Source organism: Pinus tabuliformis, chromosome J (genome assembly GCF_031772625.1).
Source record: "Pinus tabuliformis cultivar Carrire ecotype Pingquan chromosome J, CPIR1, whole genome shotgun sequence".
In the NCBI taxonomy this organism is placed as follows: domain Eukaryota; kingdom Viridiplantae; phylum Streptophyta; class Pinopsida; order Pinales; family Pinaceae; genus Pinus; species Pinus tabuliformis.
The window spans coordinates 1,441,914,506-1,441,942,399 of record NC_142295.1 but is presented as its reverse complement, the minus strand read 5'-3'; the positions used below and the strand labels follow the sequence as shown (position 1 = coordinate 1,441,942,399).

General features: G+C 36.6%; 1 pseudogene; it reads right to left on the bottom strand.

Annotated features, from left to right (window-relative positions):
* LOC149232783 (putative methyltransferase TCM_000336 pseudogene) lies at nt 1-26,860 on the bottom strand (annotated as a pseudogene).
* Between the last annotated feature and the right edge of the window lie 1,034 nt (nt 26,861-27,894).

Here is a 27,894-nt window from a genome sequence, read left to right as displayed (position 1 = left end):
TTACATACCCTGTATCTGGTTGCCCTGTCTGTGGGCTTTATCTTCTGGAGGCCCTGCTGAGGGCTGTATCTGCATACTTCCCAGAAGTATTGGTTATTGTAAGTGGTATACTACCACATTATAGCATATGCTTCGGCATCTACAACATGTAATCTCTGTTATTATCTTTTTAATAGAAATTACGAACTCTATTTCTTCGGAAAAATATATGAGACATAATTAAAATTAAAAAAACATATATATTTAAAAATTCTATTTAAAGTTATATCATTTTAATTATGTTTTTAATAATTTTCAGATTTTATTTTTATGGAACTAATGGTGAATGGAAAATGTGCAGGCATGAGTTTAACATGAAAGAGCATTGAAAGGAGAATTATTCAAATTTTATATTGAAATGGAAATCTAGAATTTATTATATATTTATTTCGTATTTCATTTCAAACTCAGAATTCTATAAGTATGCGTTATTATTTATCTCACACACACACACATATATATATCTTTATGTTTCTTTTCTTTTTTATGCAAAAATTTTACCATGGGCAATTTAATAATTAATTGAATGAAGATTTCAATGGGAAATTAACGAGAGAAATAAATATATGTTTCATTTAGTTATAATAATACGTAATGTAATTTTACTGGAAGTTACGGGAACTAAAAATAAAATGAACTTCCAACCATTCAAAAGAGGAGGTAGAAGATTGTTCCAGGCACCTTTTTTAAGCGGACCTTTTTGGGCAGATTGAAGGATGGTGGTGCATCGGAGATGAAGACTTATTCTTTTTAGGACCATCATGTACTTGCTACAATGATGTTGTTCATTGTGACTGTGAGAAATTTTATTTAATAATATATATTTCTTTATTTATTTTTTTGTGTGTTATTTGTATGCGAGATTTTATTTATTGGTTCATTGTGCAGGGTATTGATATAACATGATTATTCAATAATATTGCATGCAATAATGATTTAAATACTTGAATACATGTTATTTGAAGTTTTTAAATTATATTTGAATTTATTGGTTGCAGAACGGAACTCTAACAATACATGTTATTTAGGGTTTTATTTTCACATAAATTTAAATATCATAAAACCAATCCTCCTATTTTATTTTTTATTGTTAATTTATTTTTCATTTTTCATTTTTTTATTTTACTGGTAATATGTGGTGATTACCAATAATTTGACATAATCAGATTAGTTAATCTCTCACACAGTAAAATTGGTTTAGTTGTTCCAATATTTACTATTTGGTAAAAGTAAATCAAATAATTTAATTGTTTTGTTGCGGGATGATTAATAATAGCACTTGATGTCGTATTGTTTCAACTACACCATTTGTATTAAATTCATTTAAACTAGTTTTTTCTAACTTTTGTCTTTTCATCTTATTTTAATTTTTAATTTTTGCTAAACTCTCATGTTCTATGAGAAATATAATATATTAATTTAAACTTCATTTGGTCACAATCATATTTTATTTTTAATAAGCTTTCACATGTTATATGCCTACCACCTCTATTTCCTAAAAAACATTATTTATATAAAATACTATTTATTTAATAATCTGGCCTATCTATCTGTTTAATTAGAAAATTTATTTAATTTACATTTATTCTACAACGCCTATTCAATTTTGACTATCACCATGGATTACCCACTGTGGTGAAAGGGAGACCAACCCTTATCACCTAAAGTGGGAGGATCTAGGATCCTCAGTGACGTGGTCTTAGGTTGTCCTCAGTTACCGGGATAATCTATGCAACAACATTCTCTTTCCTCAAAAGTTGTACTTACAAGTTTGTGGTATGATATTGTTGATGATAAAATATTTGAAGATGTCGTAACAAATCTAGCTATGAGATCAATGTGAACTATGAACCGATCCAACTATGCCTTGATATTGCCAGGCCCAATTCATCTATTGCTCCAGGTGAACCATTCCTTGATTTGATGTCCATAAGACTATGATCAACCATTATATTTTATATTTTGTCTCTACTTAGGTCAGGACGGTAGAGACATCCTCTTTTTTCTTCATAATTCATTACTAAATTGAGGTCGCCTACAATTATAGTAGAATTCCCACCTTTTGATTCTAGCTTAACTGTTAAGGAGTTCCAACATTGCTCTTTGTCTCTATAGTGTAACAGGGCATAAATGTTATAAAGTGAGAATGCCTTCCCATTTTCTTTATAATGAAAATATGCCTTTATCTAATGTTGCTCCCAATGAGTATTTTAGAAGCCCAAAATTGTGTGGTTCCATATTAAGCTCAAACCTCCTAAAGCACCTCTCACACTGATTGTTATCCCTTTAAAATATTTGCCAATTTTCTTGAGTATACGTGTCATTTCTTCCTCACTTGATTTAGTCTCCTAGATTAATAGAGTTGTGGGTTTTTCTTATCTTACTAGATCTTTTAGTGCACTTATTTTTGTAGCATTCCCAAGGCCTCTACAGTTCTAAGAGATGAAAATCATTATTTACATTGAGAGATGGAGGCAAATCCCTTAATTCTCCTTGCCTGGGTATGAGGTTCTTTCAGTGCTTGCCATTTCCTTAAGAATTAAACCATAGGTTGTTGGGTGCCCATTGCCATATCTTTTTCTGCTACTTTATCATGGACCTCTTTATTAGATTTTCTTCTAGATCTTCTTTGTGGTGCTTTTGATGGCATTGCAATTTCTTTAACTTTAGTTTTGGTCATAATTCTAGCAAAAGTGGGAGTTGATTGGATCAGGGAGACAAGGGGTGGATCAAAGAAGAGAGAAATAAAGTCGTCATGCATCGACCTTTGAGTCGTTAATATCTCTTCATAATTTAATGAGGGAAGAGGGATATGGCTTCTCTATTCAAGAACTACTATTTGGAAATCATTGCTTCGCTGGATTGAAGGGAGTTTTTCGTCTAGGGCTTCCACATTTTCTTTCTCAGTGGTTTTGGTTTGATGTTCATATGGATTTGAAGGTAAGTTAGCCATGATTTCAAAGGTATTAGAGGAGCTAGGGATGGAGGTACCTAAGTGGGCCAAGGGGGTGGCTTTGACGAGGTTTGAATGAGTAAGCACTAAGTGCACTAGAGTCGAAGGGGTTATACCAAAGTGTGATGGCCCATTTCAATTAGGCTTTTTTCTATGGTTATTATTTTTTCATTTAGTCATTTCCCATTGTTCCTCACAGGGCTCTTGAGATTCTACTACTGGTTATTTTGGACATCTATTAGCAAAATGGTCATATTCGCGACAAACCTTGTATTTGAAGGGCAACTGCTCGTAGTCAAGTTGTTGAATGTGCAATCAATTTTCAACCTTGAGCTTCACTACTTTAGGAAGACCTTTTCTAAAGTCAACCTCCATAGAGATACTTGTGCAAAAATGCATGTTCTCCTTTGGTTCACTTCGATCTATGTATTTCTCAATTGTGTTTCTTATTCTTCTGACTAAGTCATCTCCTCAGCAATGAAGTGGGAGGTGAGGTGGACAAACCCAGATCAGCACCACATTAGGAATGTCAAGCTTTGGATCAAAGCCCAGAGTCCATCTATTTAGATAAATGCCTCTTGTATCCATGAAGTACGACTTGTTCCTAAAGATTAAATCTCTATCTTCCTTGGTTTCAAAGTAGAAGGTATAAATCCATCTTCCGCAAAAGAAAGAAGAGACTTGCCCCTTGATTTTGAGAGACTAGTAAATTCATTCTACCCATTTGTGCCTCACTTTTGGAGAGGGCTAGAGGTTGGTCAACTACCCTAACAAACCTCACTTGACAAGGGAAAGGGTTGCCTTGTGGAAGAACAAAAGGGGTCCAGGCGATTTTTGGAATGGTATCCAAGCGTTTTACAAACTTAGATATTGAAAGACGATCACGGACATGGGGCAAGAGAGGAAATGAGGGAAGAGAAGGCGACAACGATAGGATCAAGCAGGGGGGGAGGGGGAGGTGGATGCCCCCCCAGATAGTACTCAAGAGGGGCCATGGAAACATGTAGAGATTAGGGGATTAAGACAAGAGGCGAACAAAAGAGGGGGTTGAGAGTTATTCTTGTAGGGTCCATTTTAGTGGCAAGATTTATTGTGGTAATTTGACATACATGAACTTTTAGAGTTTGTTATGGACATTAAATAATTTCTTTTGGGTCAAAATTTTGCAAGGAAAGTTTCAAGGCCTCCAACATTTCTATATGAATATAAATTTTTTCATCATCTCATTAAGATTCTTTATGAGGAAGTTAAGCCTCCCACAAGTTAACTTATGCCTTGACCACCATATATTGAGTGGATGCCATGTCATCTACCATTACTCATATATATGGAGTTCGTCATACGTCTTTTAAGACAAATTTAGAGAGTTCAAAACCCCAACCCTAAAGAAGAGTTGAGGTGTGCAAGAGAAACCTTAACATGTTAAATACCAAACCACTAAGAAAATAGGGGATCCTATTCCTATTATATTGATTTGGTATTCCATAGTTGAGTGAAAGAAAGGAGTGGGATACTCTTAGTAGAATAGAAGAAGTACAAGATCCATAACCATTCAAATCACAATGTTTATTATAATTCCATAATAAATTTCTCTGGATTTTTATTTTATATTAAAAAAAAAAAGTATAAAATAAGTGGACCTAATAATTAAAAATATGTATCTCTTACCAATTGCAAATTCAAATCTAAAAAAAATAGTGTATACGCCTCACTAATAAATTTAATTTATTAATACATCTTCTCACCAAATTTATCTTTATTAAAAAAATTAAAATACATATTATATTAATTTATATAATTTTGTGTGATATTTTTATTATTTTAATAAATATATAATTTTGGTTGATATTTTTATTATTTTAATTTCTTTTATTAGGTTTTCATTTCATTTTTAGTAATTTAAACGTAATAAATCAACGTTACGGACAAATTCACATATTCTTTAAAAACTTATAAGATATCATTGTCGTCATTAGGTTATCTTTCCCATCGAGTTTGGTTGGTTGGCACGCATTTGGTTGTAATAGATTCCATTAGGGCTACGTAAATTGACGAATTGTGAAAGAGGCTTCTGGGTTTCTCCATATAGTATTAATTAAATAGAGGCAAGACTTTGGTGAATGTATTTATCGTTGACTAGCCAGATGCATCCAATTATTGCTTTATGGTTTGACATTACAAGTGCGTTTGACATGATCATTTATTTATTTATTGATCATTTAAAATGTATTGATGGATAAATTTATAAACGTTACTTAAAAAACTAGATCAGAGATCATTAGTAAAAAAATTATTTTATACTAAAATATAATAAAGTATTATACTAATTTTGAATTTATTTATTTATTTATCATTTAAAATGTATTGATAGTTACATTTATTAACGTCACTTAAAAAATTAGATATTTTTTTATATTTTATTTTTTGAAAAAATCAGTTAATATTTTTTTATATTTTATTTTTTGAAAAAAACGGTTAATTTTGTATTTCCAAAAAGAAAAAAGGAGCTAGCTCCTATTACACTCGAGAGTGTTTAGACTCTAGCCATAGAAAGAGAGTGGGAGCGCAGTTCCAAAGACTTGAATGCTTGAATCTCAAAATTTTGATAGAACTTAAGACTATTCTAGCATATTGCCTTACGAACTAACATAGTAACAACATAAACTTGCATGACATATTATTTAAAGCCTATTGTAGAACTAGTTGCTGCTTAGTATTGGTTTACAGAGTTTTCTTGTTGGGACCTTTGCTTTTTGCCCTGATATATGGAGTTTTCTCCCTCCTGGCTTAGAGTGGAGTTTTTGATGAATGTAACTGCCTCCTCTAGATGTACACATTTGTTTTTGAGGGCTATGATTTACGCTTTCTGGTTCTCGAATTGCATCTTTTGGTAGCTGATCTCCATCTTCATCTCATATCTGAGGTCTTGAATTGTTTCTTTAAGTCTTCTGATCATGAATTTGTTTGCTTTGCAAGTAGCGCAACTGTCATTCTGAGCTGCTTTCTCCACCGGGTTGAACTCTATTTTTGTAGTTTGATTCTTTATGGTGTTGTAATGCTTCCTGAGTTGCCTATTTGTGCTAAGCCTTAGTCGATTTTCACTTTCCTTGGACTGGTGACTCCTCTTATGCTTTCGGCTGGCTGAATGGTTTTTCCCCCTTCTTGGAGCTGGATTAAGTCACCAATGCGAGGCTTAACTATATTGTGGGCTTGTTGGAGAGTTGCAATGAGTGTTGCAAAGACAAAATTTTCTCCCTTAAAAAACTTAACACACAGAGGATTGGTCAGGAGACTGTCTGTAGTGTGAGCGCATAAGAAGGGAGACTCTTCGCACTGGTTGCTTGATAGAGGTTTGACGAGGGAAATGCTCAGGCTTTCAAGATGGTTTGTGCAACCAGGGAATCGATGAGGAGAGTGCAAAACAGCGGCCTCAGAATTCGCAATAACAGGGCTGCATATGAATATGGGAATGGAGGACTCGTATTTTATAGAAGGAACGCGGTTGAGATAACTATCATAAAAAATGTGATTCGTGCAAATCTGCTAGGGAATGAGTGGCTTATCCTCCTTGGACTTCGGGCTGAGATCAAACTTTGATTTTCTCAGGATTTTTTGGTATAAATCACGTGATCTCCATGTTGTTTGGGTTGTTGTTATCTATGTGCACTGATTTGCTATGGACCTTCGAATCTTCATGTTGTTGATCATCTGATTTTTTTGGAGGAATGTGTTATTTTTCATTATCATTGATTGGAAAGAACTATGGGATTGAGTTATGTTATACCTCATCATTCTCTCTTATTTCTCCTTCCATTCTGATAATGGCCATATTAGCATAATGATCAGTTGTGTTGTTATGCTCTCTTAAAATATGTTTGAAAGTGACTTTGACTGCACTTTCCATATTATTTCTTATTCATTTGAAGATCATGTTCATGGTTGCATTTGTAGGATTTTTTTGCTAGTCATTGCTTCTATAATGATTGTCGAGTCCCCCAATATTATTAGGTCTTTGATAGCTTTTTTTTTAAGTATCATTGAACCCAAAAGCAAACTATAAGCCTCTGCTTTTTTGTTTGTAGTTTCCCCCAGTCCCCATTCATAGGAGAGCAGCATTTTCCCCCAGGGATTGTTTATGATGCCTCCAGCACCTGCTTTCCCTAGATTATTTTTAGAGGCCCCATCAAAGAATAGGAAAAATCTATTTTGGTTTCCTTTCCAATTTGTAAACTCTTCCTCATTTAATCTGATTTTCCAATTCTGTGTTGTAGGTGTGTCCCTGAGATTTTCGTTTCCATTGTTTCTTATTGTTGCCTTGCTGATCCAATCTCGTTCTTCTTGCTGTAGGAGATTATTTTCTATTGTTGTTGTTCCCTTCATATTTAAAAATTCAGCGGTGAGGCCCCAAGGTTTTTTACAATATCTTCCCTATTTTTGGTGCCTGATCTTTGAAGATGCTTTTGTTCCTTGAAATCCATATTTTCCAACAGAGAACAGCTGGGAGGAAATCCCAAAACCTTTTAATGGTTGTCTTGTTCTTTGTCGAGTAGGGTTTTTTTTTTTCCATTCTATGAAGAAATCCATGAAAGTTTTGGAGAAGTTTAGATCAGTGTCCAAGGGACTTATTAGTTGCTTCCAACACTCTTTGATGATCATGCATTCCAGAAAGAGGTGTTGAATAGTTTCTTCTTCCTTTAAACACATCAAACACCTTGACGGTCCAGAAAATCATTTTCTTTTGAGGTTTTCAGTAGTGAGAATTTTTCTTTTTAGCAGGGTCCATATGAAAATTTTGATTTTTTGGAGGCTTTCAGTTTTCCATATAGACTTCCATGGTGCCCAATCTTGTTGATTTTGTTGCTCTTATAGAGCAATATATCCGGTCTTAATTGTATAGCTTCCTCCACTCGGGTCCCATACAAATGTGCCATCCTCCTCCATGCTTGTAGGTGTTGCTCCTTTAAGGTGTTGCAGAAGGTTGTCCTATTGACCTTTTAGATTTGGAGGAATACTTGGAAGATACCATTCTTGCCAATTTCGATTTTCCCAGCTAGAGATGGAGTGAAGAGTTGTGATTTCTCTATCCTTCATCCAATTTTGTATGTCTTCATGGCCCAAGAGAAGGTTTAAAGGCTCCTTCCCCATTATTCTATCATCCCATATCTTGACATTTTTGTTGTTGCTTGGTATTTTTGAGATGTATTTGTTGATTGTTGGTATTATTTTCTTCACAAGCTTCCATACTTGCATACACAGTCTTATTGGGATATTTTCGAACATCAGATTTGTTCTTGGGTGGTTCATGTATTTTGAAGCTAGTGTTTTTTTCCGCCATCTCTCCTTGCCGGTTATCATTCTCCAAATGATTTTAATTCCTAAAAGCAACATTCATCAAGCTGGGCAGCCTTATTGATAAGCTTCCTTTATCATAAGGCAAAGTTACTTGCTCCCATTTTACCAAACTAAATTTTTTATTCTCTTGTTTTCCTCCCTGCCAAAGGAAGCCTCTTACAATTAGTTCCATTTTCTTATGTGCACTAGCCGGAGCCAAAATTGTAGCATATTGATATATTGGGAGCATCGTGAGCATAACTTTAATTAAAATTACCTTGTCTGCCATGTTCAGCCACATCATTCCCAAATTTTGGATTTTTCTTTCATTTTTTCAATTTGTTTACTCCACAACTCAGCTTTCAGATTTTGTTTTGAAATGGGTAGTCCAAGGTAGAAGAAATGATTCCAGTTTTCTTGTGTAGGGATCTCGAGAATCTGTGAGATTCTTTGCATGGTTCTGGGAGAGGTATTCCAACCATAAATTCTACACTTAGTATTATTTAAAAGACCACCAGAGACCTGCAGGAAGTTATCCATAACTTTTTTGAATCTTTGGGAAATTATGCTTGAGGCACCTCCCAATAGGAGTGTATCATCAGCAAACAAAGAGTGATTGATAATTTTTATTCCTTTTGAAATTTGCAGACCAGTTATGGTTCTTTCTCTCCTTTTTTTATCCAATGCTCTACTTAGAGTATCTGTCATTATAATGTATAGAAATGGAGATAAGGGGCATCCCTGTCTCAATCCTCTGGAGCTTTGGAAGAAGTCATTGAGTCTTCCATTTATAAGTGGTGCTATCCATGGATCCGTGATACAAGCCTTGATGACCTCTATAATTTCTTTTGAGAACCCGAATTTCTTTAGGACAACCATGAGGTATGAGAGGCTAACTCTATCAAAATCATTGGTCATGTCTAATTTTATTATAATTCCTTTTTCTTTTCTCAGCATGCTTGAGTGAATAGCTTCCTGGACCACGATAACATTGTCGATGATATGCCTGTTAGGGACAAAACCTCCTTTGTTTTTCGATATTATCTCCAAAAGAACTTTCTTTATTCTATTCGCTATAATCTTTGTTACTATCTTGTAGGAAGAATTGCATAAGGAGATTGGCCGAAATCTACTGAAAGTGGAGGGGTTAGCTTCCTTTGGTATTAATGCCAGATAGGAAGATTTTGTGTTGCCTCCCATTCTTTTGTTTTTGAAAACATTCCTTACCATTCTTAATAAGTCAATTTTTTATTGTTTGCCAGTGTTGCTTATAAAAGGCTATTGTGAAGCCATCTGGGCCTGGTGCCTTATCCTGGTGGAGGCTTCATACTGCTGCCTTTACTTTCTTTTCTGAAATTTCTTTCATTATTTTTGCATTTTGTCCTTCACTTATCTTTTTTGGAGTACGCTGCAGAAAATTATCATGGTCTACTTCTTCTCCATTTGTTGTTAGGATGTTTTTAAAGCGGTTATGGCCTTCTTTTTTTAGTTCCTCCACTCCCTTAACTTCTTGTCCATCTACTTGGATTTTGTCAATTTGATTTCTTGCTCTTCTCATTTTCATGGAATTGTGGAAGAATGTTGTGTTTTTATCCCCTGCTTTTAGCCATAGGCTTCTTGACTTTAATCTCATCTCTTCTTCTTATTTTCTATTTTCTCTGTATATTTCCCAAAAGAGTTCCTTTTCATGTAGATAGTCTTGTTTATCTTCCTATTTATTTTCCTTTGCCTCTTGTAAGTTCTCCATTTTTCTAATCAGCTCTGCCCTTCTTTATTTATTTTGCTTTTCATTTTCTCTTGCCCATATCTTCACTTCTTTTCTCAATTTTTTTAGTTTGGTTTCCCACACAAAGTAAGGCGAGCCTGTAACCTTCTGTGACCATACTTATGAGATTAGTTTTCTAAAATCTTCACTGCTGTCCCATATTGGACAGTATTTAAAAGGTAACGACCCTTGGTTGTCCATCATTCCAAAAGTGGTTGCCACCGGCTTGTGGTCAGATTTCGTGGTGTGAATAATTTTTTATCTTGTTGAATTGAAACTTGAGATGATGTTTTCTTGAACTAATATTCCATCCAATCTTTCTTTTATATTGTTTTTGCCCACCATCTTGTTATTCCACATGTACTTTCCATTACTTGAGGGGATATCAATTAGCTTGTTTTGTTCCATAATTGTTTCAAGAGCCTCCCTCGATGGATCTACATGGTAGGACCCTCCAAATTTCTCCTCAATATTTAGGACCAGATTGAGGTCCCCACCCAAAATTACTTTTCTATTTCGTGTTTCATTTAAAGTTTCTTGCATTGTGCTCTAGCGTTGTTCTTTTTCCCTGTTGTGGTTTGGAGCATATATGTTAATAAAACAATATTTCTCCTTGGTGTTTGTTTCCTTTAAATTTGTTCGGATCCAATGTTGTTCCTTTTTTTGCTAAATCATTTCCCATTTTCCTTTCTTCCATAGTGTACAAATTCCTCCTGAGGCCCCTATGGCCTGATTTGTTGTTCCTTCATAATTTTTTAAGTTTTTTATCATTTTTTATGATTCCTGGCAGCTTGATTTGGTCTCCTGAAGCATGAATATATCTAGGGTTTCTTTTGCTAAAATATCTCTTGTTGCATTCACTTTGAAGGGTGTTCCCAATCCATGGCAATTCCAAGAAACCATGATCATTACTTGTTTGTTTGGTGAGATGAGGGACCTTTCCCTTTGTGTTGATTTTGATTTTTTTCATTATTCCCAGAACTTTTCCCAAAGAAAGATTCCATGGGTTGATGCGTTCCTAATGCCATCTCTTTAGTTGCCGCTTCATCTCTCAGCTCCTTGTTGGATTTTCTTCCTACTTTTTTTTTGTGTTCGAGGGTTTGGAGGGATTCCTTGGATTGATTTCTAGTTAACATTCTGTCCACAGATGGTGGAGGAGGGGTGTGAAGGGTAATAGGGATTGAAGGCATAAGGGAGGAGGGAGGGGGATGAGAGGAGGAGGGGGGAGAAAGGGGAGCAAAGGGCTCTTCCAAGGGGCCGAAGGGGTTGGGGTTGGAAAGGGAGGAAGGGTTATCAATATTGGGCGAGGATGGAGAAGGTTCTAAGGTGGCTTGAGGTTGGGTTGAATGGGGAATGGTCTGTTTGTTAGATGATTTTTTCCTTTTAACTTGTTCCCATTTGGTTTTGGATTCTTTAGCATTTTCATTTTCTTGCTTTTTTGGAAATCTATTTGCAAAATGACCATATTCATGACATACCTTGCACTTGAATGGTATTTGTTTGTAGTCTAGTTGTTGTATATGCATCCATTGGTCTACTTTGATCTTTACTGCCTCCGGGAGGCCTTTCCCTAGACCAACTTCAACACAGATCCTTGTGCACGCTTGCATGTTCTCCTTTGGTTCACGTCTGTCAATGTATTTCTCCACTACATTCCCAATAGCTTTTATTGATTCATCTCCCCAATAGTGAAGAGGGAGATGCGGTAATCTAACCCAGACTGGCACAACGTTGGGAACATCCATTTCAGGATCAAAATCAGGGGTCCATCTGTTTAAATATAATCCTCGCATGAAGTATGGGTCATTCCTAAAGATTAGATCATGGTCTTGTTTTGTTTCAAAATGGAAGGTATAGTAACCTCTTCCACAGAACTTGATGGAGATTTTCCCAGTGATTGATGAAGTCCAGTTTCTTTCTACCCATTTCTGTACAAATTTGAGGGATGGCCATAAACCTGTCAACTAGCCAACCAGACCGCGTTCTGCTAGGGACAACGCTGCTCGTTGAGGGAGAGTCGGAGGGAGGGATATCTTAGGAATGTCATCAAGTTTCTTCACAAACTTGGTTACTGGTGGCCTAGATTTTGGAGCTCCAATAGCAGAAATGAGAGATGCAAAAGCATTTGTAGATTCTTCTTGCTCATGTTGATGATTTGTTGATGGATCTCCATCTTCTGAAGGATCCGTTTACTCCATTGGAGCGGCAGGGGTCCGCTGGAAGGTGGCTGAGAGTAGCGTTCACCCAGGCTAGGTCACGTGCGTTCAGCAGCTGTGGAGGAGAGCGATGAAAGACATGGCTACATCTATTCCACTTAAAAAACTAAATCATTATTAAAAAAAAATAGACTAAAAAATAACAATATCTTTGTATTATACTAACTCTAGTTTTATTTATTTATTTATTTATCATTTAAAATGTATTGATGGTTACATTTATAGAGTGTCACTAAAAAACTAGATCATTAGTAAAAAAAATATTTTAGACTAAAAAATAACAATATCTTTGTATTATACTATTTCTGACATAAAACTACTATAGTTGGCATAATAACCTAAACAATATAGTATTTATCTACAACATAAATGCAGTAGAAATCAAAAACATTGAAAATTTTGTCTCACGATATGAGGAGTAATTTAATAACAAAATGTTTTTACAATTTTAAATTATATTGTGGTGATTGTTTTTTTTAATCCATATAATACCCTAAAAATAGCCTTAACGTTTTAAAAATCTATGGCAAATTTTACTTAACGTTTAAAAAATCTATGGCAAATTTTAAGCAAAATGAAAAGAATGTCACGTGTGTGAAAACTTGTACAAGTTAGATGACAGTGTATTATATATATATATGACAGTGTATTATATATATATATATATATATATAAAATATAAGAGTGAGATCTTTCTTGTGTTTTTAGAATATGATATTTTCTAAGTTAAAAATTTTCTAATTAGCTTATTTATGGTTGTTAATACTAATTTAAAAATTATAATGACAACAAAGAGACATTGACTTTAAAACCAGTTCAAATAATCGTGACTAATTATCAATTCCTTTACCTGTAAAAAAACGTTTTTTGGGATTTTTTGAAAATGAGTTTCCAAATATATATGGATGCCATGTTTTTAAAAAATAAAATTGGAAAACTTAATTATTATAATAAATGTTTTTATTTTGAAGTAAGGTTTTTATCATTTTAATGTAATTATCAATTAGTAATAGATAGATGGTAGAGATTTAATATCTATGAAATATTGTTTAAATATTGTTAGTAATAGTCAAAATAGTTATGCAATTTTAGCTTTTTAATTTAATTAAAAAAATAGTTATCAAATTAAATACATATATATAATTTCTTTTGACTTTGAAATAAATATGGTTTTTTTGGATATATGATATTGATAAACCACCATATTGTAATAAAGTTTATTTAAAAATTAAGAATCCTCATACTAAAATACAAATAAATTTTTATGGTTAAAAATTAGGTCTCTATATATTAGTGTAGTTTCTTTGTTGTTATTGTTACTGTAACTTTTTATTGTTATTGTTGTGCTAAATTACATATAAATTGATAACTATTAATTACTATTTAATATATATTATTTTATAACTTAAATTTATAATTCTAATTAATTTTATTTATCATATTTAGAATAAAATTAATATATTAAAAATAAAATAGTAAGAAAAAAATACTTTAAAATTGATTAAAATGAGAAGAAAAAGAAATATACAGAAAAAAGGAGAAAGAGAAAAGACAATGAAGAAAAAACAAAATATAAAGATTATAACTGTTTATTTAACACTGAACGAAGCAGTCAAGGTCTTCTCACACCTAACAATGTTGAAATTCTTACAGGAGAACCAGACATTTTTGAAAAAGGACAAATTGGAAGCAAACTCCGATACCGTTTACAATTCGTGCCATGCCTAATCCTATGGACTATGAGAGTAGCAGTGATGAAGAGCGTGATGAAAAATTTCAAAAGAATGGAGTGTCATGGTGTCCTCTTAGTCCTAATCCAATGGACTATGAGAGCAGCAGTGATGAAGAGCATGATGACAAATTTCAAAAGAATGGAGTGTCACGGTGTCCACTTAGTCCTAATCCTATGGACTATGAGAGTAGTAGTGATGAAGAGCATGATGAAAATTTTCAAAAGAATGGAGTGTCACGGTGTCCTCTTAGTCCTAATCCTATGGACTATGAGAGCAGTAGTGATGAAGGACAGGATGAAGCACTTAGTCCTAATCCTAATGACTATAAAGGTAGCAGTGACAAAGGACATGATGTAGCATTTTCAGTAAGTAAACAGTCACATTTTCGACGTAGTCCTAATTCTATGGACTATGAGAGCAGCACTGATAATGCACATGAGGAAGAATATCCAATAAACATCGAGTCAAATTTTCCATTTAGTCCCAATTCTAAGGACTATGACAGTAGCACTGAAGAAGGGGAAGATGAAGAATATCCTCCAAGTCAGTATTTGAAAAGCACAACTGATCATAGTGTGGATAACATTCCTCTTAATGATGATCCAATGATGGAGATGTTGCCAAGAAATATTGTATCGAGGAGTAGGAGCAGACCTTTTCGTATCAATGCAAGATGTTCTAGTTATACAAGGGGTAGAGCAGAATATCTGACGAGAAGAAGTTATATCGGTGCTCTCATTTCAAGTGAATGTTGTCAAAAAGATTGCTTGAAACATATGGATTTCAAATTTGCATTAGAGAAAAGGAAGAGATATTTATCAATGAATAAAAGCATGCAAAATTCATATTTAGTTGGGTGCATGCAATCTACATTGTCAGGTTATGATTATCATATTGGGTCTTTATTTATCTGTAGAAAGGCTTTCAAAATGTTTCATTCGATGGAGAATTTTTGTCTCTCGAGAATTCAAGAAAATTTGGAAAAGGATCCCACATTTTATTCAGAAGTACGCCATAAACGACAGTTTGGGCCATTATCAAATACTGCAATGTCATGGATGAAAGATTTCTTTTCAAATCATGGAAAGTGTATGCCAAATAGAGATACAATACATATTCCAGATAATTTTTCAAGACGAGAAATATACAACTTATACAAATAATATGCAGAAGGTGCTAAGGGACATGTTCGGTTTATTACATATCAATATTTTGTGAAGGTATGGAAGAAAGAATTCAACAATGTTCGTATTCCTAAGAAGACAAGGATGGGGATTTGCAGTACATGTGCTTCTCTTAAATCAAAAAGGGACAAATGTGAAGGGTCAGAAAGAGGTAAGCATTCATAACTTTAACTTTTAAAATTGTATAGTCATCAACTATGAAAACATATTTCTTAATGGATTTCTTTTATGTTGTGTAGATTCAATTGTCAAAGAACTTCAGGAGCATCGCGAACAACAAACAAGTGAAAGGAAAAAGTTGTACAAGCATTGAAAGAAGTGTTATGATAATCCGAATAAATATTTGGTTTGATAATTGATGGTATGGAGCAGAAGAAAACACTTTGACCACATTTTGTTCGCACACCCAAAAATTTACAGGAGGAAAATTTTATTCAGTGTCACTTGGTCGGTTGTATGGTCTTCAATGGGAAAATGATGCCAAGGGTGTAATTCACAGCTCCAAATATTCATAATGATGCAAATCTGATAATAACCATAATTCATGATGTGCTTTCTCATTGGTCTAGTAATCTTCCTGAAGTTTTGTATCTACAATTGGACAACACTTGTCGTGAAAACAAAAATCAGGTTGTTTTTGGATATCTAAACATGCTTGTTGAATTGAGAATTTTTCATAAGGTAAAGGTTGGTTTCCTTCTTGTTGGGCACACTCATGACCATATTGATCAGATGTTCAGTCGTTTTTCAGTCACATTGAGGAGGAAGGAAGTTGGGAGCTTGCCATCATTAATTGAATGTATTAAGAAATCATACATGCCAAAGCCTACTTTTGATGTGTTGGAAGAAACTGTTGACATGTGAAGGTTTATTCTGGGATCGCATGGTGAGGAGAAATGCATTGAACAACTTAATGACATTAGCTTCCAACATCAATTTTGTATCAAAAAAATTGATGGGAAAACACTAATATGGGGCAAGAAGTATTCAACTACTGCAGAATGGGCACCGTCATCAGGTTTGGAATTTTTGAAGTTCATTCCAGATCATCCAATATTTGCATCAAAAATATTGTTATTACAATCAGTTGGTGAAGTTCATAATGCACACAGACAAAATAGAGATATAAATTATTCTGATTACCTAGAAGAAATTAAAAAATGTATTAGATATACATATGAGTACTTTGACATTGCTGATTCAGTTTGGTGGGAGTCATTTTTCAATAATCAAAGTGATATCATTTCAACAACGACAGATGAAGATATACCTTTGAAAAGTCCATTTATTTGGCCACAAAATGTGTCAAATGAACATGAGGAAATAAACATTGTTGAACAGCAACAATCTCAAGGTATTATTAATTCTTCACAGGCAGAGGAAAGAGAGATGTATATTGGTTCCAGAAGATCTCGTGCACAACGTGAAGCTATGGAAGACCTTTACAGGGGTTCAGTACAAGATATTAAGGAGGGTTGCATGATCGCTGATCTGATAATCACCCTATGAGTGACCTCAGTGAAGATTTATTAAACAAAAAGGTATTATAGACCCATGTGCTGGTGTGTGTATTCTGTGTTATTGAAACAACGGATCGATCAGATTGCCAATACACAGAAAATAAATGGAAAGACAGCAGAGAAATACAGTAAGCAACACAAAGACACAAACACTTTTTAATAAGGAGTTCACCCTATTCTCCAGGGCTACGTCTTCGGTCCAACTTCAGTGGTGGCCTTGTTTTATTATGTCTTTGAGCAGAGAAATTACAATACAGGGACTCAATATGAGTTCTCCTGAAGCAGATTTTGCTTGGCAGGGTGGTTCTTGGATTCCCCAAGCCACTTGGAGTACACAGACTCTTGTTCGTCCTACAAGCTCTATGACCCTCGGTCTACAGTGGAAAGAGCCAACTGTGATGCTCAATCCGGACAGATTCCTCTATGGGAAGGCTTGAATCTTCAAGATCTCTGGTGCTTGATGCTGCCTGTGGTCAGCTCGGCCCTTTGTCTCCTCTGCTTGGCTTTACTGCTCTTTGTGCTCAGTCCTCCTCTCAAGGTTCACTGTTCACTGTCTCTCTTGGTCTCTTGGACTCTTCGTTCTCTCTCTCTGAATCCCCGTTCACTGTCTTTGTTCATGGCTTTACCCACTCGACCTCCATGCCTGTTTGTTTCCTCTCCCGCCTGCGTCGATTCGCCTATCGCCTATGTGCTTGGAATTCCCTGTTCGGCATCAGCATGAACGCTCGAGAAGTAGCCACGTGTCCTCACTGGAACGGCGCCAGCCTGTTCGTCGATTCGTTTCTTTCTCCACCGTGGCGGTCAACGGATTCCAAATCCTCTTAAATCGTGGCTTAATTCCCTGTTAATTCCGCTCTGTCTATCGGACGCAATCTCAGCCGTCTGATCTGGGCTCCTCCAAATCCAACGTCATTCGCACGCCGAGCGCGGTTGACTTGCTCAACCGATAACACGCGATCGCGGCAGTTTTTCTCTCACCTCTGCTGCCACACGTCGATCGCTGAGGGTGCTCGCTCCGTTTTCTCCAAAATCGCTTACCGTTCAAGGGCACCCCGATCAAACCATCATTTTCCAGGTTGTGGGTCCCACCTTCGTACGATGGAACTTAACGTTTCTCCGCCCACGGTCCTCTGGCTCCCAACGTGACCGAGTGCTTAAGGCTCCTCCTTTTCGGCCCTGTTTGCCCAACGATCGAAAATCAGCTCCTTTTCCCGATTCGGGGCTCCCAGGGGCTATTTTGACCTCCTGCGCAGTCTCCATGGGCCTCGGTCAGCGTACTTTGACCGAGGTCCTCATCGTTTCGCGCCGGCTGCCATGGCCACTGGTTCAGGGTGTTTTCGATTACTGTTTTGGATTCTTCAAGGATTTGTTTCATCCCGATATAGTCATGGTTCTATGACAGTCGTTTTATGGATCCGATTTGGATCACGGCCTCCCAACTGAAAAGCTTTTGGACCACCAAAAGTTGGTTTTCTTCAAGCATCGACTAAGTGAGGAAACTGTTGTCTCACTTGTCCAATCTCAATCCACTTCGCACTGCTCGGCTTCGAACCTTTAAGCCCAATTCTGAGGTATTCCACCTGTCCACTGCGCGTCGTCCTTACCTTCCTATCCAGCACTGTGTCTTCCTGCAACTCATTAAGATATTCAGGTAGTAGGTCATCAATAGAAGGCAATTGACTCTGCTCTTTAGGGTCCTCAATCATTGAAGGTTCAAACAACCTCAAGCAATCTGCGTTCATGACTGAGTAGATGTGCATGTAAGCTGGCAGATCAAGGTGAAAAGCATTTTCACCAATCTTCTCAAGTATAGGGTCCATACCTGATAGGTTTTAGCTTCTTACCTTCACCTTGCATCCTGTCCTTGCTGATATATAGCCAGACTTGGTCTCCAACTTGAAAACTATGCTCCATCCGATGCTTATCATGCCTAGCCTTGTACTTGGCCTGGCTCTTTTCCAACTGTTCCTGTATTGCCTGGTGGATCTCCTGGATCTGTTCAATGAACCTAGTTGCTTTGTCCACATCACTGTGTCCATCAACCATGGTATCTTTACCAAAGACAAAATCCAAAGGAGACCTTGGTATGAAACCAAAGCAGGTCTCAAAAGGAGATCTCTGGGTAGAAGAGTGTTTGGCTCTATTGTAAGCATGCTGCACATAACACAAGTGTTCATCCCAAAGCTTAGGGTGTTTGCTGCAATATCCTCTCAGTAACTGGATCACTATCCTGTTAACTACTTCTGTCTGGCCATCTGTTGGTGGATGAAAATTCGTGCTTTTCTTTAATTTGGTGTCCATTAGCTCCCACATACTGGACCAAAACTTTCCCACTAATTGGGTGTCTCGGTCAAATATAATAGATGCGGGTAATCCAAAATGAACCCATACATGTTCAAAGAATAATTTTGCAATTTGTTCAGCTGTAATCTGTTTACTACAGGGTATCAAAATACACATTTTGTTGAACCTATCCACAACAACATATAGATAATCATGACCTTTCCTAGATTTAGGCAGCCCTCCAACAAAATCCATGGAAATTCTTTCCAAAGGGTGAGAAGGAACTGGCAATGGAGTGTACAAGCCTAGTTTTCTGTTGCTGGGCTTGCTTTTAGCACACATAGCACACCCCTTTACATATCTAGAAATTGTCTCACTCATTCTAGGTCAATAACAGAACCTTTGCAGCTGTGCAACTGTTTTACTTATCCCAAAGTGACTTGATATCAGAGAAGTGTGTGCTTCTCTAATTATCTTTGCTCTCTCGATTTGTGGAATGCAGAGTTTCCCACAATGGTATAAGAGTCGGTCCTTTACATGATAGTCCAATTCTTCTACTCTTTTGCCTTGACTCAAATTAGTTGCATATACATCTTTAAAGTCCATATCTTGAGCATACTGTTCTATGTAGATTTCATGTAGCACAGAATTATGCTTAAGTATGGTAGATGCATTTATAATGGGTCTAAATAACATGTCTGCAACCTTGTTATGTATGCCCTTTTTATATCTGATGACTAAATGAAACTGTTGTAGAAAACCCATCCATCTGTAATGTCTTGATTGTTGCAACTTAGTTTGGGAGTGTAGATATTGAAGTGGCTGATGATCAGTATGTATTACTGTTTCTTTGCCCATTAGGTAATGTTTCCACTTTTTCACACTCTGAACTAATGCATACAATTCTTTATCATAGGTAGGATAGTTAACTACTGCATGATTAAAAGTCTCAGAATGATAACATATGGGTTTACCGTGTTGTGTCAACACTGCTCCCATGGCATAGTCACTCGCATCAGTTTGGATCTCAAATGGTCTTTGTAGATTTGGCAGTGCTAGTACAGGTGCTGTACTAATTTTTTGTTTCAAGGTGTCGAAGGCTTCCTGCTGTTTGCCTCCCCACTGAAACACCTTGTTCAATACTATCAAAGCATGTAAGGGAGTTGCAATTGAGGAAAAATTTGAAATGAACTTCCTCCAATACTGTGTTGCTCCTAAGAAGCTTCTCACTTCTGTAGCAGACTTGGGTTTAGGCCAGTTTACAATCACTGCCACTTTAGAGGGATCTATTTTCAATTCACCTCCCCCTACTATATGACCCAAATAATTTAGAGAGGTTTTGCCAAATTCACATTTGGAGAGTTTAACATGAAGTTTTTCTCTTTTCAAAACATCTAATGTCTGCTTAACATGCTTTAAATGTTCTTCCCACGTTTTACTAAAAATCAGAATGTCATCCAGATACACAATAACAAAATCATCAAGAAAAGGTCTGAGTACATCATTCATTAATCTCATGAAAGTAGCAGGGGCATTGGTCAAGCCAAAAGGTATAACCAGCCATTCATACAATCCCTGCTTTGTTTTGAAAGCAGTCTTCCATGCATCTTGCTCTGCAACTCTGACCTGATGGTATCCACTGTACAAATCCAGCTTGGCGAAATAAACAGCTTCTTTCAATTGATCTAAAAGATCATCTATGCGAGGAAGGGGATAACGATTTTTTATCATTATTTTATTCAGTGCTCGGTAATCAATGCACATTCTCCACGAGCCATCTTTCTTCCTCACCAAAACGATTGGTGACCCACATGGTGATGTGCTAGGCCTGATGAACCCTTTCTCGAGCAACTCCTGCACCTGCTTCTTGATTTCAGCGTTCTCTAAAGCAGATAACCTTTTATACCTATGGCTGCAATGATTGTTTCATCTCCCGAGTCTGACCCAAAATCTTTCTGAATCGCTGCAGCAGTCTTCTTCTTCTTGCCCTCGGACTTATTAGGTCTCAGCTCTGGATGCAGAATCCAACGATGCTCATCATCATGCCTCTCCTTTTTACAGTGAGTGCATGAGGCTTTGCCTTTCTGTGCAGTGTTAGCCTTCTTTGCTTTCCACTTCTGCTTTCTTTTCTCCTTGCTCTTGCTTACAGTGGATTGGGATGGTCCCCCAACTTCTAGATTTCCATTCTTTCCTCTAGCTTCTAGATGAGTAGCTTGTACAGATACCTCATCTATATTAGTGGGATTAAACATGAGGATGGTGTGCCTCATGTAGCTGTGTAGACCCCCAATGTACTTCAAAAGAGTTTCTGGTGAGTCTAATGAAATACCCAACATCAATGCTCTCTTTCTGAACTCTTGAGTATACCCTTGTACACTTTGCCCTTTCAACTGTCGAATAGTTTGCCAACTCATCATGGCTTGTTGCATGTAGGCCAATGGATAGAACTGCTTTTTTATTGCAGTAACAAAGTCACTCCAGACAGAGATGGTCTTACCATGCTTCCTTATATCAGCTTTGGTTCTGCCTTCCCACCAAACCGAGGCAGTGCCCCCTAGGCGAAGGCTTGCCAACTGAATCTTGCTCTTGTCTGAGTCTATATTTTGTACTCTGCAATACACATCAATTTGTCTTATCTAGTTGTCCAACTTTTCAGCATTCAACTCTCCATCATATATAGGCAAATCAAATTTAACATCTAACTTAATCAAAGATGCCTTCTTATTATGCACAGGGCTACTAGGAGGTGTAGGGAAGCTTTCTTCTTTCCCCTTTCCTTTGGAGTGGTCATGGGAATGAGATTCATCTTCTTCTTTATCTTGCTTAGAGCCTGATGAATCTTCACCCTTATGCTTTCTAAAGTCCCTATACATTTCCTCTACCATATACTTTATAGCTAAGAAACTTTCTATGAATTGACGGTTTGGCCCTATAGAACCTTCTTCTGACATTGTCTTTCGAGAATAGACTCTCCCAATTTCAGGATTAGTTTCCACCAACTCTCCTTCTCCTAATTTGAGCTTTGATCTAGTGATCATTCACAGCTAAACCAACACAAGCTTGTCTAACCTTACAGCCTAGAGCTCTGATACCACTTGATCTGATAATCACCCTATGAGTGACCTCAGTGAAGATTTATTAAACAAAAAGGTATTACAGACCCATGTGCTGGTGTGTGTGTTCTGTGTTATTGAAACAACGGATCGATCATATTGCCAATACACAGAAAATAAATGGAAAGACAGCAGAGAAATACAGTAAGCAACACAAAGACACAAACACTTTTTAATAAGGAGTTCACCCTATTCTCCAGGGCTACGTCTCCGATCCAGCTTCAGTGGTGGCCTTGTTTTATTATGTCTTTGAGCAAAGAAATTACAATACAGGGACTCAATATGAGTTCTCCTGAAGCAGATTTTGCTTGGCAAGGTGGTTCTTGGATTCCCCAAGCCACTTGGAGTACACAGACTCTTGTTCTTCCTACAAGCTCTGTGACCCTCGGTCTACAGTGGAAAGAGCCAACTGTGATGCTCAATCCGGACAGATTCCTCTTGAATCTTCAAGCTCTCTGGTGCTCGATGCTGCCTGTGGTCAGCTCGGCCCTCTGTCTCCTCTGCTTGGCTTTACTACTCTCTGTGCTCAGTCCTCCTCTCAGGGTTCACTGTTCACTGTCTCTCTTGGTCTCTTGGACTCTTTGTTCTCTCTCTCTGAATCCCCATTCACTGTCTTTGTTCATGGCTTTAGCCACTCGACCTCCATGCCTGTTTGTTTCCTCTCCCGCCTGCGTCGATTCGCCTGTCGCTTATGTGCTTGGAATTCCCTGTTCGGCGTCAGCATGAACGCTCAGGAAGTAGCCACGTGTCCTCACTGGAACAGCGCCAGCCTGTTCGTCGATTCGTTTCTTTCTCCACCGTGGCAGTCAACGGATTCCAAATCCTCTTAAATCGCAGCTTAATTCCCTGTCAATTCCGCTCTGTCTATCAGACGCAATCTCAGCCGTCCGATCTGGGCTCCTCCAGATCCAACGTCATTCGCACGCCGAGCGCGGTTGACTTGCTCGACCGATAACGCGCGATCGCGGCAGTTTTTCTCTCACCTCCGCTGCCATGCATCGATCGCTGAGGGTGCTCGCTCCGTTTTCTCCAAAACCGCTTACCGTTCAAGGGTGCCCCGATCAAACCGCCGGTTTCCAGGTTGTGGGTCCCACCTTTGTACGATGGCACTTTATGTTTCTCCGCCCACGGTCCTCTGGCTCCCAACGTGACCGAGTGCTTAAGGCTCCTCCTTTTCGGCCCTGTTTGCCCAGCGATGCGCATTAGCGCTAAGCGCTAATGCGCATCGAAAATCAGCTCCTTTTCCCGATCCGGGGCTCCCAGGGGCTATTTTGACCTCCTGTGCAGTCTCCATGGGCCTTGGTCAGTGTGCTTTGACCAAGGTCCTCGTCGTTCCGCGCCGGCTGCCATGGCCACTGGTTCAGGGTGTTTTCGATTGCTGTTTTGGATTCTTCAAGGATTTGTTTCATCCCGATATAGTCATGGTTCTATGACAGTCGTTTTATGGATCCAATTTGGATCAATCGCAGTACTAGCAGATGGAGATCCCAATGGCTATCCATTCTGGATTGCTAAAGTTATAAAGGTCTTTACAGAAAATGAGGATGTTACAGGTGTTGAAGTACATTGGTATGCCACAAATACACACCCATTCAATGGTGTGTATAAGCCAGAGATGGTAGTTGACAAAAAAAATGGCAAAAAGAGAAAAAGAAAGGGTACAAATATAAATTGTCGCCGCACAGACATCTTAAAATTGGAGGATGTTGACATACTTGTTTATGACTTCAATTTAACAAAGAGAGGAACTCTTCGCTTCAAGACGATAGAGATTCTGAAAAGGTTGTTACCAGAAGAAACAGTGTTGAGATGGGAGTCTACTAAAACCAGTCGTAGATCTAGAAGAATTTTGAAACCTGAAATGGTGGGCATGCATGTGGACTCAGATGGGGCACTAGTTGATGAAAGAGAAGAATATGGAACATCTTCGTCAGCATCCAGTCATTCATCTGAAAATGTGAATTCTAATGGTGTGCAAGAAAATATGAGTGATTTTGAATAATTGTCTAAGACAATTTATATAACTGATGTTTGCATCGTATCTTGAAATAAAAATTTTGATTTCCATATGGTGTTAAATCAAAAGTTATGAGTCATTTTTATGTTGTTGGATTATATGTCTTAATTATGATAATTTTTATTGTTTAGAATATCTATAATGCAACATTAAATTAAAGATATAATGTATGTTTCATTCAATATACAAATAATGACATTTTGATTCATTTAGTCATGTAATTTGTTCATAATGTCATGGTTTTTTAATTTTATGGTTGAAAAAATTCCAATTTTTTTGTATCTAGCATGTTATGGTTGAAAACATGTTGAATTTATACTTAGGAGAGAAAAATGTTATTCTACCAAAAACATTAGTGTGTTTTTTTCCTCATAAACAACTTTTTTTTGCACATAAAAATTCGGTTTTACTAGTATTTTTTTAAAATGTTGAAAATTGACCCTAAAAAAGAAAATCATCGTTCCAGTATCAACACCTTTTCGTTTTCAAGGTGTTTTTTGCACGGAAATTTCGTTTTCACTTCCATTTTTAAAACATGTTCAAAATTGACCCTTAAAAAAAACCATCGTTCTAGTATACACACTTTTCGTTTTTAGCACTGTTTTTGTTGTTTTTTCGGGTTTTTGGCCAGAGTTCCCGTTTTGAGTTTATAGTTCCCGTTTCAAAGTTTACATTGTTCAAACCATCAAACACTAGTACGCCTTAACTTTGGTAGCATATTTCTTTGACAAGTTAGCTAAGGCCAAGGTTTTCTCAAATTTGGAATTAAAGTAGGGAAGAGAAGGCGACAATGGTAGCATCAAGCAGGGGGGAGGGGGAGGTGGATGCCCCCCTAGATAGTACTCCAGAGGGGCCATGGAAATAGGCAGAGATCAGGGGATCGAGAGAAGAGGCAAACATAAGCAGGGATCGAGAGTTATTCTTGCAGGGTCCATTTTAGTGGCAAGATCTATTGCGGTAATTTAACGTACATGAACTTTTAGAGTTTGTTATGGACATTAAATAATTGCTTTTGCGTCAAAATTTTGCAAGGAAACTTTCAAGGCCTCCAACATTTCTATATGAATATAAATTTTGTCATCATCTCATTAAGATTCTATATGAGGAAGTTAAGCCTCCCACAAGTTAACTTATGCCTGACCACCATATATTGAGTGGATGCCATGTCATCTACCATTACTCATATATATGGAGTTAGGCATAGGTCTTTTAAGACAAATTTAGAGAGTTCAAAACCCTAACCCTAAAGAAAAGTTGAAGTGTGCAAGAGAAACCTTAACATGTTAAATACCAAACCACTAAGAAAATAAGAGATCTCATTCCTATTATATTGATTTGTTATTCCATATTTGAGTGAAAGAAAAGAGTGTAATACTTTTAGTAGAATTGAAAAAATACAAAACACATAACCATTCAAATCACATTGTTTATTATAATTCTATAATGATCACATTGTTTATTATAATTCTCTAAGCCTAATTGAAAACCCTAAAAATACATCTATATATATATATTTCTACCAAATAAACTACGCTAAATTTTCTTTTAACATCACTCATCTAATTTTGAAATATTTTCAAAATTTATAATCTAAACAAAAATAATTCAAAATAAAAATAAATGTAATTCAAACTAATTAAATATAATCCACCAATCAGTTTTATAGTTTATAGGTTTAAATCTACAGAAATAGAGTACGTATATTTTAGTAAATTTAATAATCAAAATAATTACACAAAGAACATTCTTATGTTTATTAAATCAAAATAATTGCACAAAGAAAGCATCTTTATATAGATTTCTGGGAATAGGTCACCAGGGAAGTCAATAATTGTCCTCTTTCCATAGATTTCTGGGAATAGGTCACCAGGGAAGTCAATAATTGTCCTCTTTCCATCAGATTCTGAATTTTTTTGAAGGTGGTAAAATAATCGATATCTTTAGTGCCCATTAAATTCCAAAATAATCTTAAAATGAACAATTAAACTTAAAGATGATTATTTATACCATAAATAAAACAATTCACTTTTTTAAGTGCCCATCAAATTTTAAAATATTCCCAAAATCTGCTATCAATCTTAAAATGACCATCACTTAACTTAAACAATAATCTTAGAAATAAATTATTATTTTTATTATTTATCCATTTTTAAGGTCACCGCTAAGCCAGACACCAAATTGGTGTATGAGACCCCTTGTTTGTGGGACAAAGGACCCACCTCCGCGCAGCGATTTGACTGCTAAGTCTACGAAGGCATACATACTCTAACCCCTCTGGTTTTTTATAAAGCATATACAATCCCATATAAACCCCATATCATATCAGGGTTAAATGGGTGTGTCTCAGTAATGTATGCTGCGAAAACATACCTGAGAAAGCCAATGAAGACTACAGGAAGAATGAAAAAATTGAATACTCTGGTCTGGAAGTAGCCTTCCATAGAACGACCCTGGTACTCCTGCTGCGAAATATGATGTAGCTGGGTAATTCCCATCGGCCGTTACAGAGGGAAGCAGGGTCTTAAAGAGCGAATTGAAATCAGTGGTAGGCAGATCATTGAAGAATACTTGGAACTGGGGAACAGGAATGCCTGCAGACAAATATTTGGCTCGGAGAACCTCTATAATATTCTTAGTACCCAAGAGAGCATTGGGTCCAGAAGAACAACCCAGCTCTGCAACGCAAAATCTTTCGCATTTCGCCATTTTCATTGATAAAATGCTTTCCTCCAACAAAGGCTCTCCCAAATTTAATGCCCTTTTCTGCAATATTGTGTCAATGAATTACAATCAAATGGAAGATAACATGAAAATATTTCACATTGCATCAAGAAATTATTGAAGTAAGATGCAAAGTTTATTAAATTAAGATGCAAAACCTGTAACATAGTGGAATTCTGCGCATAGCTGGAGTCTCCAAGGCCAGCCTTCATATGAAACATTTTCTCCATCTCCATTCTCCTCGACCTTAAACCCTCCAACGCTCAGATCTATAACTGCAATTTTTTCAAGCACAATCTAAGCATTCGATGAGTTTTAATGCGAATTATGAAAAACTTGTAACAGTAGTACTTAACAGGGCTCTGGCTGCTCAATTAGGCTGGCAAATGCTGTTCGAAGGATCGAAACAGTTGGACACTATGGTCTGGCCGGAACACGAGATCTTGAATTTAATAAATAATAAATAAGCGAATGGCAATCGTTGAATTTACGATCTTTAACATCATAAATAATGAAAGCACAGGAGTGCGTTTGACTACGCCCACAAGTAACCTAGGTGGAAATATGAGTCGTCCAGATTTTTCTTCCTCACCACCGTAATTTTGTAATTCTAATTCTTTCTTCCTCACCACCAGCGCTGGAAAGTCCAAAAAGTCACACACTAAAGACAACTTTTATTGTTTCTTTAATGAAAATTATGGAAATTTGGCCAATATTGTGATAAAATCTGGTAAGGATTTTTGTAAATCCAGTGGTCAAATTTCAAGATTTTGGATGTCCCAAAGAATTTTGATGACGCTGAATCCATTTAGACCATATATAAAACTTGATTCAAACACTGCTCTTTCTTGAATTTTTTTTCCTAGACCTGCAACTTTTTGCCCTCTGCCCAATTCTGAGTACCACGGCTTTTGTAAGTGTTTGGTAATCAATTTTATCTCAAATTTTATAAAAATAATGAGATAATATATTTGAAAATTTATATTATTAATGAATTTTGTTTCTGTTTATGCATTTAA